Source organism: Salvelinus fontinalis, chromosome 33 (genome assembly GCF_029448725.1).
Source record: "Salvelinus fontinalis isolate EN_2023a chromosome 33, ASM2944872v1, whole genome shotgun sequence".
NCBI lineage: Eukaryota > Metazoa > Chordata > Actinopteri > Salmoniformes > Salmonidae > Salvelinus > Salvelinus fontinalis.
Genome location: NC_074697.1, coordinates 31,109,061 through 31,126,192, shown reverse-complemented (window position 1 = coordinate 31,126,192; position 17,132 = coordinate 31,109,061). Strand labels below are relative to the sequence as shown.

At 41.7% G+C, this 17,132-nt stretch overlaps 1 pseudogene; it reads left to right on the top strand.

The window, feature by feature from the left end:
• The first annotated feature begins 5,871 nt into the window (after positions 1-5,871).
• Positions 5,872-17,132, top strand: part of LOC129832012 (transcription elongation factor SPT6-like) — a 31,055-nt pseudogene continuing 19,794 nt past the window's right edge.

Below are 17,132 nucleotides of genomic sequence, written 5' to 3'. Positions count from 1 at the left end.
AGCAGGTCTGGGATAAGGTAGCACGTCCGGTGAACAGGTCAGGGTTCCATAGCCACAGGCAGAACGGTTAAAACTGGAGCAGCAGCATGACCAGGTGGACTGGGGACAGCAATGAGTCATCAGGCCAGGTAGTCCTGAGGCAAGGTCCTAGGGTTCAGGTCCTCTGGGAGGGGAGGGAGAGGGAGAGAGAGAGATAATTAGAAGGAGCATACTTACATTCACACAGGACACCAGATAAGACAGGAGAAATACTCCAGATATAACAGACTGATCCTAGTCCCCCGACACAAACTGTTGCAGCATAAATACTGGAGGCTGAGACAGGAGGGGTCGGGAGACACTGTGGCCCTGTCCGACGATACCCCCGGACAGGGCCAACCAGGCAGGCTATAACCCCACCCACTTTGCCAAATTACAGTCCCCACACCACTAGAGGGATATCTTCAAACCACCAACTTACTACCCTGAGACAAGGCTGAGTATACCGTAGCCCACGAAGATCTCCCCCACGGCACGTACCCGTAGTTTAGTTGGAATAGGGTCCAGTATGCAGCTTGAAGGTTTAGAGGCCTTGACTATTTTCATAAATGTGTCAAGAGATATAGGATTAAGTGTCTCCCTTGATCCTAGGTCCTGGTAGTATTATGCAGACTCAGGACAACTGCGTTTTGGAAAAACACGCAGATTTAAAGAGAATTTGCTTTCTAATGATCATGATCTTTTCGTCAAAGAAGTACATGAATGTATCATTGCTGAAGTGAAAGCCATCCTCTCTTGAGGAATGCTGCTTTTTAGTTAGCTATGTGACAGTATACATTTTGGGGGGTGGATTGTTCTTATTCTCCTCAATTCAGTTGGAAAAATAGGATGATCGAGCAGCAGTGGTGGAGTGCCTCTTTCATGAATCAATAAGTACTGTAAATCACCTTACATTCAATACTTTTTTATTGACAATCCAGCATTGTGTTATTGGATTGCAGATAGAACCTGATACCACCAAGTTAAATGGTGTTTACGCAGAGAGAACATTCTGAGTTTTACTTTCCTTTAAAACAAATCTGACACATCTCACATGTAAATGACCATCTAAAGAACAACTGGGCTATCTAGCTGTCTGGCTGGACGGACCTAGCAATCTTGCCAGCCGGCCGGACCTAACTATCCTGCCGGCTGGACCTAGCTATCTGGCTGGTCGGTCGGCCGGAACTAGCTATCTTGCCAGCTGGACCTAGCTACCTGGTTGGCCTTTCCTATGTACGCCTTTCCTACGCACTTCTCAGTAGTTGGCATTCAGACTTACCTTATGCAGGTCCGTAACGGGCTTTGCAGGTGTGGTTCCCTTACGTGCCCTGAATACATTTAATTAAACTGCTGAAAACCCTCCCACTTGCTGGCCTATATTTTCGTGTCAAGTTTTCATTCGATAGGGTTTTCAGTACATTTATCTAAAGCCATCCCTTTAAATGTGGTGTACCTTTAATTTGAATTTTCTCAACACTCACTATAATATATTGAGAGAACGGTTCAGAATATTAAGGATCAATGAAAAAAAGCCATGTAAATAAATACACACATATTTGTCTCCTTATCAGCACCAATAGATTTGTATGTTATTTAGGGTTAGGAAAGTATTCATGAATAATAATACAAAAATAGGTTTTGAGAGCCTTTACACACAAAATATATTGGTGAATCAAAAATACAGTGCTTTGTTTCATCCTGAAAGTTGTCATATTCAATTGTTCAACTAGAAAGTTAGAAAAGTCTACAATAGGGGTTGAACAGTAGTCCTATAAATCTACCCTAAAAATCCTCACTCATTTGGTCTGCGTTCCATAATGATTCAAATAGGCTACATATTCCAAATTATTGCACAAGTTGTAATACGTTAGCTTACTATGATCCACTAATGCTACTGTAGTGATCCTCAGGAATAACCAGATCAATGTGACAAAGGAAAGAAAGGTAAACTGACAATGTAATGGAATAAGGCAAAATATAAGTAAAATAACAAGTGACAGTTATAAATGTGTGTGGGTATAACTGACAGTGGCTACCGATACTGGCTAATATGTAACACAAATACAATTTTTAAATACAGTGAAAAGTCTGGGAATTTAATTAAAACATTCTAGAAAACAGAAGTGCACTCGGTAGGTTTGTTGGTTTGGACTCTATACTGTCAATTGTGCATGGCTACAGAAGCCTATAGCTTTTGTCTACAAATTTCATCCCTGCAAGTTATAAGGCCAGCATTTCATAAACTTCACAGAGGTATGCTTAATGTTGATATGCTTTGTTTGTTGCTATATGACTGGTTTCACATTTGTCTCCAGCGATCATAAGGTAAACTTGATCTAAAACAATTGTCATTTCTATTTACAAGCTGCGTATCCAAATGGCTTATTCTTTTACCTAGATCTCATCAATCTCTCCTATCAAGTTGTAAATTACAGTGCATGGAGAGTGGTGTTATTTCTATGGGGGAAAAGAAAGCAGACGCTGTTCCACTTGGAACCGACAGGTTGATAGACCTTATTAATTGTTTCATGGCCCATTAAGGTCTTGGATTTATGAGGGAATTAAGTCAAGGTCAGAATACAACATATCTGTAGACACACCTCTTCCACACAAAAGTGCATTAAACGGAATTAAGTTCCATTTATGCACATTTAATTTTGTTCTGAATCGGCCCCTATGTGAATGACTTATTTTTGAGGAAAAAGTCAGATAGAACCTTATAGTCCAAAGGTCAAGAGGTGTCAATGTCATTAGACTGTAGTAAGCTATAATAAGCCTAAGTGCAGTAAAACGTTGTGTGATGCAAACCTTGTGACAGAATTCAGGTGACGTTGTCAATAATACATTTTTTGGCCCGTAGGCTACATATGACATGTTACTTCTAAAGAGTAGCTTAGTCTGGTGATGAATCAATCCTTCAGTAAAATCTGTGAAATATCATAGCTAGTAGTATTCATCACAGTTGAAATAGTTACTGTTTACTCATCACGTGAGGGTAAACAGCATCTAAAAATAATTACTGGTATGTAGTTAGATATGTAGTTAGCTAAACCCTAGTTATTCCTAATTGGAATAAGTTAAACTACAGTAAAGCTATGTGGAAAGTAACTAGCTAAATATACTACAAAATAAACGCTTGCTATTTTGAAGCTGCACAACAAATAACATAGAAATTAATTAATAAAATAGAAAAGGACATTTCCTGAAGAAACTTTGTGTGTTTTTCATGGTAATTAAATACATTGTAGTGGTAATGACGGCAGTAGTAATGGTAGTAGTACTAATAATAGTAATTGGGTTTTAATGGGTTAGGTATAGTGACCTATTTTGGGGTGGTTTTGTAGATTTATTATAGTGGGTTATAGTAATGGTAGTGGTAGTAATAGTAGTGGTACACTCTTAGAAAAGCAGGTGCTATCTAGAACATAAAAGGGTTATTCGGTTTTCTCCCTAGGAGAACCCTTTGAAGAGCCCCTTTAGGTTCCATTTTCGTGAACATTTTTACAAATTCATCACATATTGCCATGCAAAATGTCAGAGTCGCCGTAGCAAAATCAACAATTTTTGCCCTTAAATATTACAAACAATCACTGAGAAATTCTCGAGTGACTAAGTAGTGGTGACTGTGTCAGTGGTGGTGGTAGTAGTTGTAGTAGTGGTAGTTAACCTGTCTGGCACCGGGGTTCCGCTAGCGGAACTCCTCCCACATTCCACTGAAAAGGCAGAGCGCGAAATTCAAAAAATATTTTTGAGAAATATTTAACTTTCACACATTAACAAGTCCAATACAGCAAATGAAAGATACACATCTTGTGAATCCAGTCAACATGTCCGATTTTTAAAATGTTTTACAGCGAAAACACCACATATATTTATGTTAGCTCACCACCAAATACAAAAAAGGACAGACATTTTTCACAGCACAGGTAGCATGCACAAAGCCAACCTAAGTAACCAAGAAACAACTTCATCAGATGACAGTCTTATAACATGTTATACAATAAATCTATGTTTTGTTCGAAAAATTTGCATATTTGAGGTATAAATCAGTTTCACATTGCAGCTACCATCACAGCTACCGTCAGAAATAGCACCGAAGCAGCCAGAGTAATTACAGACACCAACGTCAAATACCTAAATACTCATCATAAAACATTTCTGAAAAATCGATGGTGTACAGCAAATTAAAGACAAAGATCTTGTGAATCCAGCCAATATTTCCGATTTTTTAAGTGTTTTACAGCGAAAACAAATTCATAAACATAACAAAAAAATACATGTTGTATAGGAAATGATAGATACACCAGTTCTTAATGCAATCGCCGTGTTAGAATTCTAAAAATAACTTCATTACGATATGCAGTTTACGTTATGGCGAGAGCGTGCCCAAAACCTGGCCGCAAACTACTAGTTCACATGTACGACAGATATATGAAATAACATCATAAAATGGGTCCTACTTTTGCTGATCTTCCATCAGAATGTTGTACAAGGGGTCCTTTGTCCAGAACAATCGTTGTTTGGTTTTAGAACGGCCTTTTTCCCTCTCGATTTAGCAAGCACACTTGCCAAGTGGCGCGAATCTCTCCATCGTCAACAAACGGAAAAGAACGGAACACGGCAAAACTCCCAAAAAAATTTCAATAATCTGATTAAACTATATTGAAAAAACATACTTTACGATGATATTGTCACATGTATCAAATAAAATCAAAGCCGGAGATATTAGTCGTCCATAACGACAGCTTATCAGAAGGCAAATCCAGGTCCCTTCACGCGCTCTCCAGAAAACAGGAAACTGGTGACACGTCATGCCGAGAGCTATTATTCGACACCAGATCAAGTTACACACTCCATTTCTTCTCTCACTGCCTGTCGACATCTAGTGGAAGACGTATGAAGTGCATCTAAACTAATAAATATCAAGGACTTTAATAGGCAGGCCCTAGAACAGTGCATCGATTTCAGATTTTCCACTTCCTGTCAGGAAGTTTGCTGCAAAAGGAGTTCTGTTTTACTCACAGATATAATTCAAACGGTTTTAGAAACTAGAGAGTGTTTTCTATCCAATAGTAATAATAATATGCATATTGTACGAGCAAGAATTGAGTACGAGGCCGTTTAAATTGGGCACGATTTTCCCCCAAAGTGAAAACAGCGCCCTCTGTCCTCAACAGGTTAAACTGAATAACATGTTCTAGGTTACATAAAAAATATTACAAAAAGAAGACTTGAAAAGTAATGAAAAAACATAATGTCTTATGTTGCATACCATAACACTAGAAAAAGAATGCACGAAGTATAATGCAAGGATTGCACTCTACAATCCAAGGAGAGCTATGTAAATCTGTGAAGTACTTCGCTTTCATAGAGTTTGAGGGATTTTTCTGTTCCAGTCTTGTAAATGTACTTGCACCTTGCTAGCTAAAACATTCTGGTCGTTGTGAAATTAATCTATTTTCCAAAACCCGCTTTGCTAATCAGTCAACAACAAAAAGGTATGTACCGTTATGGGCAATGGGAGTCAGCCAGCTGTTTCTGACAATACAGCTGTATGATATCTACAATAGATGTGGCTAGCTCAGTAGCCATCTCCTTCCATTGTTATGCTAGCGAGCTATCTTGTTCTAGCTAAGAAGATTGCTACCTGCATCTCCAGCCTGATATCCGTAAGGCTTCCTTTGATCATTTTCAAAGTCATATGCATTTTTATCTTTGCTAACTAGTTAAACCTTTGATGTCTAGCAATGTCCTTGCCCCCTGGCTATAATAATGTTCTGCATCCAGCAGCGTTTTATCATAGTTTATTGTAGACTAATATTTCATTGTTTACAATAAGAGTTTCTTATGACATAGCCATACTTTAAACATGCAAAATTATGGAATAATTGTGTCCTATGTCATGTCCCATAACATTGTTTCCAAAGACTGTTCTTTGACACAAAACCAGCTAATAAAAATTATGTTTATTATCTCTTCAACAGCCCCTAAACATGGATTTCAACGAGAGTGAAGCAGAGGAGTCTGAGGAGGAATTTGGGAGTACAGCATGTGAAAAATTTTGATTTTATTTCAAAGATGTCCCTTGACAGAGTTTATCCTCACAACTACTCTAAATAAGAACCATGGTAACAATGTGCAGGCTGCACACAATGTCATGTGTCATACATCATCTTACTTGATGTACAACTTCTTGATTTGTGACTTAGAAGAGGAGGAGGAACAGGAGAATACCGAGGACCAAGATGAGGATGGAAACCTCAGTGGTCTGATTGATGATGGTGTGGATGAAGGGGAAGGAGAGGAAGAGGAGGAGAAGGAAGGGAAGAAAGATAAGGAAGGAGATAGCGACTCTGGGGAGGAAATTGGACACCATAAGAGGAAGAGAAGTAAGTGGTCATTCATAAATTGTTCCTATATTTATTCCTGTCTGGGCTGCACTGTGATTGCTTCCTAGCCACGTTGTGTGCTGTTTATTCAGTCTTTGAATAAACTATAATGGCGCAAACCCTTTGATTCTATTTTGATTTGTGACACCTAACAGTGTGCAGCAGAACCATGCATACCAACAATAATCACCTTTGGTGTTTGAGTATCTTGTGTTTTCTGTCTACAGGCTTTGACGGCCGCTTGGATGATGATGATATTGATCTCATTGAGGAGAATTTGGGAGTGAAAGTGAAAAGGGTAAGTATTTTGATGCCATTATGGCAAGCAAAATGCATTGCAATCATGGGCATTGTATAGCACACAGCTGAGGTCTCATGTCATGTCCCACAGTCCCACTCTCTAAAAATAGTATTTAAAAGGAGATTGACTAAAATGATTTCCTGATACCTCTGCTCCTTCCTTATCCCCATAAACAGCAAAAGTTCCGTCGTTTGCGAGACATGTCGGACGATGAGGATGAGGAGGGAGATGATGACGTCAGGGAGGCCCATGAGAAGGACATGATAGCGGATGAGATCTTCATGGGGACGGGAGCGGATGAGGGCGAGGCATTGGATGTGCCTTTGCATCCCGGGGAGGATGAGGAGGAGGACGACGAAGAGTCTGGTATGAAACATTTTAGTTGCTTCATCTATAAACAGTGGAATTGTTTTGAGTTAGCAGATTTTTAAAAAGCCATTTCAAAAAATTTGAGTCATAGGTATTTATTTATTTTTCTCAGATATCGATGACTATTGTGGATGATGATGGACAGCCCTTGAAGAAACCCAAGTGGAGGAAGAAGCTGCCAGGATATACAGATGCGTAAGTGATTCTGGCATTTAATTTAATCACTTAGATCTCAATTTGCAGTAGCCTCTCCACCTGCAAGCTCACCTGAAAGTATGAATTCCTATCTGTGCAATAGAATTTGATATGTTATGTGTGTCCCAAATCCAAATGGCATCCTATTCCCCTATAGGCCCTGGTCAAAAGTAGTGCACTATAAAGGGAATAGGGTGCCATTTGGGATGCAAGCATGTTTACCTTTACTCACCTGCAGTATTTAGTACTGAGCACCACTCCTTTTTTACAGAGCCCTTCAGGAGGCCCAGGAGATATTCGGAGGGGACTTTGACTTTGCTGAGTTTGACACTGAAGCCTATGAAGATGCAGAGGAGGAGGAGGAGGCAGATGAAGATTCATGGGACCGGCCCAAGAAGCAGACCAAGAAGAGGGTGGGCCGACGCAATATCTTTGAGATCTATGAGCCCAGTGAACTGGAGAGCAGTCACATGACGGACCACGACAATGAGATCCATTCCACTGACATGCCAGAGAGGTTCCAGGTGTGTATACTTCTATAGGATGCGTCCCAAATGGCACTCGGACCCATAGAGCTCTGGTCAAATATAGGGCACTATATAGGGAATAGGGTGCCATTTGGAACACAATCATAGTCATAGGGACATGTGAGCACGTGAAATTCACCTATAACTGTTATGGGCTTGACTCTGTAGCCCAGTGCTATTCAAACTATTTCTTCAGTCAGAATTTCTGGGGACCACATTCTTTTCACAATAATTTTGTGTGACCCCACACCACCCCAAATATAATGACACAACCTTAAAATCGGCACACTTTGATGTTCACATCAACAAATAACCTTCAATTCAAAACATTTTAATCTCTTATCAAAATGAAAAGAAACAAAAAAAATCCCCCCCTCAAAAAAAGTATATATATATATATATATACAGTACCAGTCAAAAGTTTGGACACTTACTCACTCAAGGGTTTATTTAAATGTTTACTAAGAGTGTGCAAAACTGTAATCAAGGCAAAAGGTGGCTACTTTGAAGAATCTCAACTATACAGTATATTTTGATTTGTTTAACACTTTTATGTTTACTACATGATTCCATTTGTGTTATTTAATAGTTTAGATGTCTTCACTGTTATTCTACAATGTAGAAAATAGTAAAAATAAAGAAAAAATCTTGACTAAGTAGGTGTGTCCAAACTTTTGACTGGTGCTGTACTTATTTCATTTTTTGGGTCGACCTCACTGTAGTTCCCCCACGACCCCAACTTTGAATACCACTGACTTTGAATAACATTGACTTTGAATACCACTGACTTTGAATAACATTGACTTTGAATACCACTGCTGTAGCCCATACCCTTTTCTATGTGTGTGGTCTTGTTGTTTTTAGTTGCGCTCCACACGTGTGAAGCCTGCAGAGGATGATGAGCTGGAACAGGAGGCTGAGTGGATCTATAGCAATGCCTTTCTTTACTCTCACCATCTCCATGCAGATACTGGAGTGAGGATATTTTAGCTGGGTCTCATAAGACAATTAGTTAAAGCTGATGCTAGTCTACAGTGCATTCGGAAAGTATTTAGACCCCTTAACTTTTTCCACATTTTTGTTACTTTACAGACCTTTTTCTAAAATGGATCAAATTGGTTTAAATTGGTACTCAGTACTTTGTTGAAGCACATTTGGCATCGATTGCAGGCTCGACTCTTCTTGGGTATGACGCTACAAGCTTGGCACACCTGCATTTGGGGAGTTTCTCCCATTCTTCTCTGCAGATCCTCTCAATCTCTGTCAGGTTGGATGTGGAGCGTTGCTGCACAGCTATTTTCAGGTCTCTCCAGAGATGTTAGATCAGGTTCAAGTCCGGGCTCTGGCTGGGCCATTCAAGGACATTCAGAGACTTGTCCCGAAGCCACGACTGCGTTGTCCTGTTGGAAAGTGCATCTTAACCCCAGTCTGAGGTCCTGAGCGCTCTGGAGCAGGTTTTCATCAAGGATCTCTCTGTACTTTGCTCCATTCATCTTACCCTCGATCCTGACTAGTCTCCCAGTCCCTGCCACTGAAAAACATCCCCACAGCATGATGATGCCACCACCATGCATCACCGTGAGGATGGTATTGGACAGGTGATGAGCGGTGCCTGGTTTCCTCCAGACGTGACGCTTTGAATTCAGGCCAAAGAGTTCAATCTTGGTTTCATCAGACCAGGGAATCTTGTTTCTCATGGTCTGAGTGCTTTAGATGTCTTTTGGCAAACTCCAAGCGGGCTGTCATGTGCCTTTTACTGAGGAGTGGCTTCCGTCTGGACATTCTACCATAAAGCCCTGATTAGTGGAGTGCTGCAGAGATGGTTGTCCTTCTTGCAGGCTCCCATCTCCACAGAGGAACTAGAGGTCTGTCAGAGCTTGGGGCCCTTCTCCCCCGATTGCTGAGTTTGGCCGAGCAGCCAGCTCTAGGAAGAGTCTTGGTTGTTCCAAACTTCTTCCATTTAAGAATGATGGAGGCCAAAGAGTTCAATCTGAGAGGCCACTGTTTTCTTGATGACCTTCAATGCTGCAGGAATGCTTTGGTACCCCTCCCCAGTTCTGTGCCTATGCACAATCCTGTCTCAGAGCTCTACGGACAATTCCTTAGACCTCATGGCTTGGTTTTGCTCTGACATGCACTGTCAACTGTGGGACCTTATATCGACAGGTGTGTGCCTTTCCAAATCCTGTCCAATCTATTGAATTGTAGAAACTTTGAGTTGTAGAAACATTTCAAGGATGATCATTGGAAGCAGGATGTACCTGAGCCAAATATAGAGTGTAATAGCAAATGGTCTGAATACTTATGTAAATAAGGTATTTCAGATTTTTCTAAAAACCTGTTTTCACTTTGTCATTATGGGGCATTGTGTGTAAATAGATGAGGAAAAACATGTATTTATTCCATTTTAGAATAAGGCTGTAGGTCTGTTTTTAAAATGCTTGTGTTTTTTAAATCAAATATTCTGTGTTTTCAGGAGAACACAGACTATTTGGACAGAGGTCCAGCCACTACATTAAGCAGAAAAGGCCCCAGCACCATCCAGAAGATTAAAGAGGCTTTGAATTTCATGAGAAACCAACACTTTGAGGTATTACACAGTTCCTCTATCACTGTAGGTAATGTTGAGTTCTTCCATATCTGTAACGAACGCCGTCGGGAGGAGAAGAGGACCAAGGTGCAGCGTGCTAAGTGTTCAAATTTTAATCAATCAACTGAACACTGAACAAAACAACAAAAACGACAAACGAACAGTTCTGTAAGGTGACGACACACAAAACAGAAAACAACTACCCACAAACACAGGTGGTAACAGGCTACCTAAGTATGGTTCTTAATCAGAGACAATGATAGACAGCTGCCTCTGATTGGGAACCATACCAGGCCAAACACATAGAAATACAAAACAAGGACAACATAGAACACCAGACATAGAATGTCCACCCAAACTCACGCCCACCCAAACTATCACAGTTAGTTAATACAACTGTCTTTGTTGTTTCACCTCAAGGTTCCGTTCATAGCGTTCTACAGGAAAGAGTATGTGGAACCTGAACTCAATATCAATGATCTGTGGAAAGTTTGGCAGTGGGATGAGAAGGTAATATGCTATAGCATCGGATTTTTGTTAACTTCATCCCTTAATTTATTCTCTCTGTTTAATTCATGTTTAATCTGGGACTTTCTTTCCTCCTCAGTGGACCGAGCTGAAAACCCGCAAACCGAACCTGAGACGCCTGTTCCAGAAGATGCAGGGATACCAATTTGAACAGATTTCAGCAGACCCAGATAAGCCACTGGCTGATGGCATTCGACCATTAGACACTTCAGATTTAGAGAGGTAAGGCTTGTCATGTCCAACATGTTTGTAAATAAGCCTTGTCTGAGCCAGAATGGCCCATAGGGCAGGAGCCTATCTCCTCTTTCTGTAGTGTGAGGCACCTTGATGTACAAGTACACCACCTGGACAGTACGCTAGTCATGTTATGACATCTTTATTATCTTTGTGTATCAGAATGCTGACCTGATTATGTTTGTCTGACAAGGCTGAAGGATGTCCAGTCTAGTGATGAACTGGGCGACGTCTACAACCATTTCCTGCTGTACTATGGCCAGGATATCCCAAATATGCAGAATGCAGCCAGGTCCAGCAAGAAGAAGCTGAAGAAGATCAAAGAAGTGGATGAAGATGGTACGATTTAGATTATATATTGTAAGATTGTGAAAGCACAGTGGATCTTTGCCCTCATCAGAGTAATTATCATGTCTTCTGTTTGCAGGTAATGAGCAGGAAGTAGTAGAGGAGGAGGAAGAGGAAGAAGAGGAGCAGCCGAAGGGGCCGGGCCTGAAGCTTGCATCTCGCAGGGATATGTACAGCATCTGCCAGGGTGCAGGACTGGGTGAGTGCTTTATCATGTGTGTCCAGTAGGTGTCACTATCAGCACCTTTTACAAACAGATTTGTGTGCCATACATCTTCAGGTCTATACAGTTAGCTCGTGATAATACAAAACTTGCTAAGTAATGTGCGATTGAAAAACTGTGACTAGTGTAGTTAAACAGAGTTTTCCATTCGAAGTGCACTTGCTGTATCATGAGCCGACTATATTTGCAACAGTTTTTGAGTCCACCATTTAAAGTGTTCTCATCAGATGGTCTAGCCAAGAAGTTTGGTCTGACTCCAGAGCAGTTTGGAGAATATCTACGTGACAGTTACCAGCGTCAAGAGAGGGAGAACTTTCCTGCTGAGCCAATGGAGCTGGCTAAGGACTACATCTGCAGGTAACCAGCAACACATTATTGCACTGTATACAGAATACATTTTCATATAAAGATAACCCAACCATTTTAGCAGTAACAGGGGTGGTGTTGAGAGGTGAATATTTAAACTTGTGGCACCATTTGAGATGCAATCCTATACCTTCCACAATATTAATAATAGTATGTTCTCTCTGCCTGTGCAGCCAGTTCAGCACAACAAAGGCAGTACTGAAGGGAACTCGCTACAAGGTCACCATGCAGATCGCTCGGGAGCCTCTAGTCAGACATGTGCTCCAACAGACATTCCAGGAGAGAGCCAAGATCAACATCAAACCCACCAAGAAGGGAAAGAAGGTATACACCATCTATTTGCAATAGGGTTAAAAAATCACGGTAACTTTCTAAGAATTCCCAGGTTTTCCAGAAATCTTGGTTGGACGACTCCTGGAATCAGGAGTGAATAAGCAAGAAGTCCTTTATCTTTCTACCAGCAATTCCTGGAAAACCTGGGAATTTGGGGAAAATTACTGCAGTTTTGCAACCCTATTCTGCAATTACCACCACTTCTTTGTTGGTTGTATTAGTGGTTTATTTAGGATGGGATATACAGTACTTTCAGAGGCGTCAGGTAGCTTAGCGGTTCGAACTTTGGGACTGTAACTGCAAGGTTGCTTGTTCGAATTCCTGATCTGGCAAAGTGGAAAAATCTGCCGTTCTGCCCTTGAGCAAGGCCGTTAACCCCAACACAGAGATTCTGAGGGGTTGGGTTAAATGTGGAAGACACATTTTGGTTGAATGTATTCAGTTGTGCAACTGACTAGGTATCCCCTTTCCCCATTCATACCCCTTGACTTATTCCACATTTTGTTGTTACATTCTGAATTCAAAATTGACAACGCAACACTTGAATGGCTTCAGAACAGGAATGTAAAAGTCCTTGAGTGGCCCAGCCAAAGCCCTGTCTAGAAACAAAATCAATTGAATCAATTTTGAATTCAGGCTGTAACACATCCAAATGTGGAATAAGTCAAGGGGTATGAATACTTTCTGAAGAGATGAGTTTATATTGTATAGAAAAAACACATTTAACAAGTCATGTCTTTTCATATTTTTACATGTTAGTTATTTAGCAGACACTCTTATCCAGAGTGACTTACAGTTAGTGCATATATGAATATGTCATTTTCTAGTTTAGAGTACTCTACCATACATGTATGTGGTCTAATCTCTCCAGTAGGATGTGGATGAGGCCCATTATGGCTTCTCCTTTAAATACCTGAAAAACAAGCCTGTAAAGGAGCTGAATGGAGACCAGTTCCTCAAGATGTTGCAGGCAGAGGAAGAGGGCCTGCTCACCATTAACATCTGTATTGACCTGATTGAAGTGAAGGGGTGAGGTCTTGTTATTATAACATTGTGTAATAACATATTAATAACATTATAGCCTGCATCCCAAATGGCAACATATTCACTAAATAGTGCACTACGCTCTGGTCAAATGTAGTGCATTATGTAGGGAATATGGTGCCATTTGCGACGATGCCGCTGAGTTTTGTGTTTATAACATATTAATGATGTGTAATAACATTAATAGCATATTAATAACACGTAATAACATGTTCCAAAATGTGCTCTGTTTACATGTATACTGTCCTGAGTCAGTCAAGTACCCATGATATCACTATGTTTGCTGAGCAGGTACGAAGGTGACCAGGCGTACTATGAAGAGATAAAGCAGTTTTACTACAGAGATGAGTTCAGCCACCAGGTTCAGGAGTGGAACAGACAGACTCCGGCCATCGAGCGCTCCCTCAAACAGTTCCTTTACCCGCAGATGGCGAAAGAGCTGAAGAACAAACTTATTGCATAAGCAAAGGAGAACATCATCAAGGTACCCCCCCCCCCCCCCCCCCCACACACACACACACACACACACACCCAAGGAGGAGGATACATTTTCTGCAGCAACTTCCATTATTATCTCAACATTTAATTCGATTTTTCTTCTTCTTTTCATTACGTTGATGTGACGTCGTTGCTACTGTGGTATTGATTACTTATTTTCTTATTCCGGTATTGACTTTCCAAAGCAGGCGGCACAGAGCATTGATGTATGTTGAGCCTGCTACAGTGTTGTGATAGTGGTTGCCCGCCCCTCAGGCCTGCAGCAGGAAGCTGTATAACTGGCTGAAGGTGGCGCCCTATCGGCCCGACCAACAAGTGGAGGAGGAGGAGGACGAGGAGCTCATGTCTGAGGCCCAGGGCAAATGGATCCACGTGCTGGGAATGGCCTTCTCATCCAGCAGGTAGACTACTGCACACTGTCTCTGACTTCACTTTCGTGTGTCCCAAATGGCACCATATTCCCTATGTAGTGCACTACTTTTGACTAGACTCTTTGGGTTCTTGGCAAAAGTAGTTCACCATATAGGGGAAAAAGGGTTTAACTTCAGTAAATTGTCTTTACCACTTTTACAGTCAGCTAAATGTAATGACTTATTTATTTAATGTGTTTGTGACCATAGAATTAGGAATTAAAATACAAGAATGGACTGGATCTAATTATGGTGGGATAAAGGTCAGCCATTTTGGTTAGGGAGTTGTTCAACCATGGTTTGCCAGTGCTGTGATAAAATATGTATGTTTCTTAGCAAGCTAGCCAGCAAGTTTTAGAGGAATGATTCCATACATTTTTCAAATGAACTGCCAATATACCAACATTGCATTCAATCAATATATGTGGTAAAGAGGTCAATGGAACACAGACCGTGGTGGATAGAAGGACAACGGATTGGCACACATTCAACAAATCTGATCAACAAAGTGGATATTTGTCAAATCCAGCCCACAATGTCCAATATGGGATATACAGTACATTACCAAAAGTATGTGGACACATGCTCATCGAACATCTCATTCCAAAATCATGGGCATTAATAAGGAGTTGGTCCCCCTTTGCTGCTATAACAGCCTCCACTCTTCTGGGAAGGGGTTTTCACTAGATGTTGGAACATTGCTGTGGGAACTTACTTCCATTCAGCCACAAGAACATTAGTGAGGTCGTGCACTGATTTTGGCCGATTAGGCCTGGCTTGCAGTTGACGTTCCAATTCATCCCAAAGTGGTTCTATGTGGTTGATATCAGGGCTCTGTGCAGGCCAGTCAAGTTCTTCCACACCAATCTCGACAAACAATTTCTGTATGGACCTCGCTTTGTGCACAGGTGCATTGTCATGTTGAAACAGGAAAGGCCCTTCCCCAAACTATTGCACGAAGTTGGAAGCACAGAATCGTCTACAATGTCATTATATGCTGTAGCGTTAAGTTTTCCTTCACTGGAATTAAGGGGCCTAGCCCGAACCATGAAAAACACTCCCAGACCATTGTTCCTCCTCCATCAAACTTTAGTTGGCACTATGCATTCGGGCAGGTAGCGTTCTCCTAGCATTCGCCAAACACAGATTAGTCCGTTGGACTGCCAGATGGTGAAGCGTGATTCATCACTCCAGAGAACGCGTTTCCACTGCTCCAGAGTCTAATGGCGGCCAGCTTTACACTACTCCAGCCAACGCTTGGCATTGCTCATGGTGATCGTAGGCTTGTGTGCAGCTGCTTGGCCATGAAAACTAATTTCATGACTCTCCCGACGAACAGTTATTGGGCTGACGTTGCTTCCAGAGGCAGTTTGGAACTCGGTAGTGAGTGTTGCAATCGAGGACAGACGATTTTTACTGACTTCAGCACTCGGCAGTCCCGTTCTGTGAGCTTGTGTGGCCTACCACTTTGCGGCTGAGCTAAAGTTGCTCTTTCTGCCACTTCACAATAACAATAACAATAACAAAGCTCATCACTAAGCTAAAGATCCTGGGACTAAACAACTACCTCTGCAACTGGATCCTGGACTTCCTGACGGGCCGCACCCAGGTGGTAAGGGTAGGTAACAACATATCCGCCACACTAATCCTCAACACGGGGGCCCCTGAGGTGTGCGTGCTCAGTCCCCTCCTGTACTCCCTCTTCACTCTTGACTGCAAGGCCAGGCACGACTCCAACACCATCATTAAGTTTGCCGATGACACAACAGTGGTAGGCCTGATCACCAACAACGACGAGACAGCCTATAGAGAGGAGGTCAGAGACCTGGCCGTGTGGTGCCAGGGCAACAACCTCTCCCTCAACATGATCAAGACAAAGGAGATGATTGTAGACTACAGGAAAGGAGGACTGAGCATGCGTCCATTTTCATCGACAGGGCTGTAGTCGAGCAGGTTGAGAGCGTCAAGTTCCTTGGTGTCCACATCACCAACAAACTAACATGATCCAAGCACACCAAGACAGTCGTGAAGAGGACACGACAAAACCTATTCCCCCTCAGGAGACTGAAAAGATTTGGCATGGTCCTCATATCCTCAAAAGGTTCTACAGCTGCACATTGAGAGCATCCTGACTGGTTGCATCACTGCCTGGTATGACAACTGCTCGGCCTACGACCGCAAGGCACTACAAAGGGTAGTGCGTACGGAACAGTACATCACTGGGGCCAAGCTTCCTGCCATCCAGGACCTCTATCTATGTCAAAGACACCAGCGGTTGTCAAAGGCGGTTTACAAATACTCCAGCCACCCTAGTCACCCTAGTCATAGACTGTTCTCTCTGCTACCGCATGGCAAGCTGTACCAGAAAGCCTAGTCTAGGTCCAAGAGGCTTCTAAACAGCTTCTACTCCCAAGCCATAAGACTCCTGAACATCTAATCAAATGGCCACCCAGACTATTTGCATTGCCCCCCCCCCCCCCCCACCCTCTTTAACTCTGCTACTACTCTCTGTTTATTATCTATTCATAGTCACTTTAATAACTCTACCTACATGTACAATGTACATATTACCTCAATTACCTCAACTAACCGGTACCCTCGCACATTGACTCTGTACCGGTACCCCCTGTATATAGCCTCGCTATTGCTATTTTACTGCTGCTTTTTAATTATTTGTTACTTTTATTTCTTATTTTTTAAGTATTTTTCTTAAACTGCATTGTTGGTTCAGGGCATGTTAGTAAGCATTTCACGGT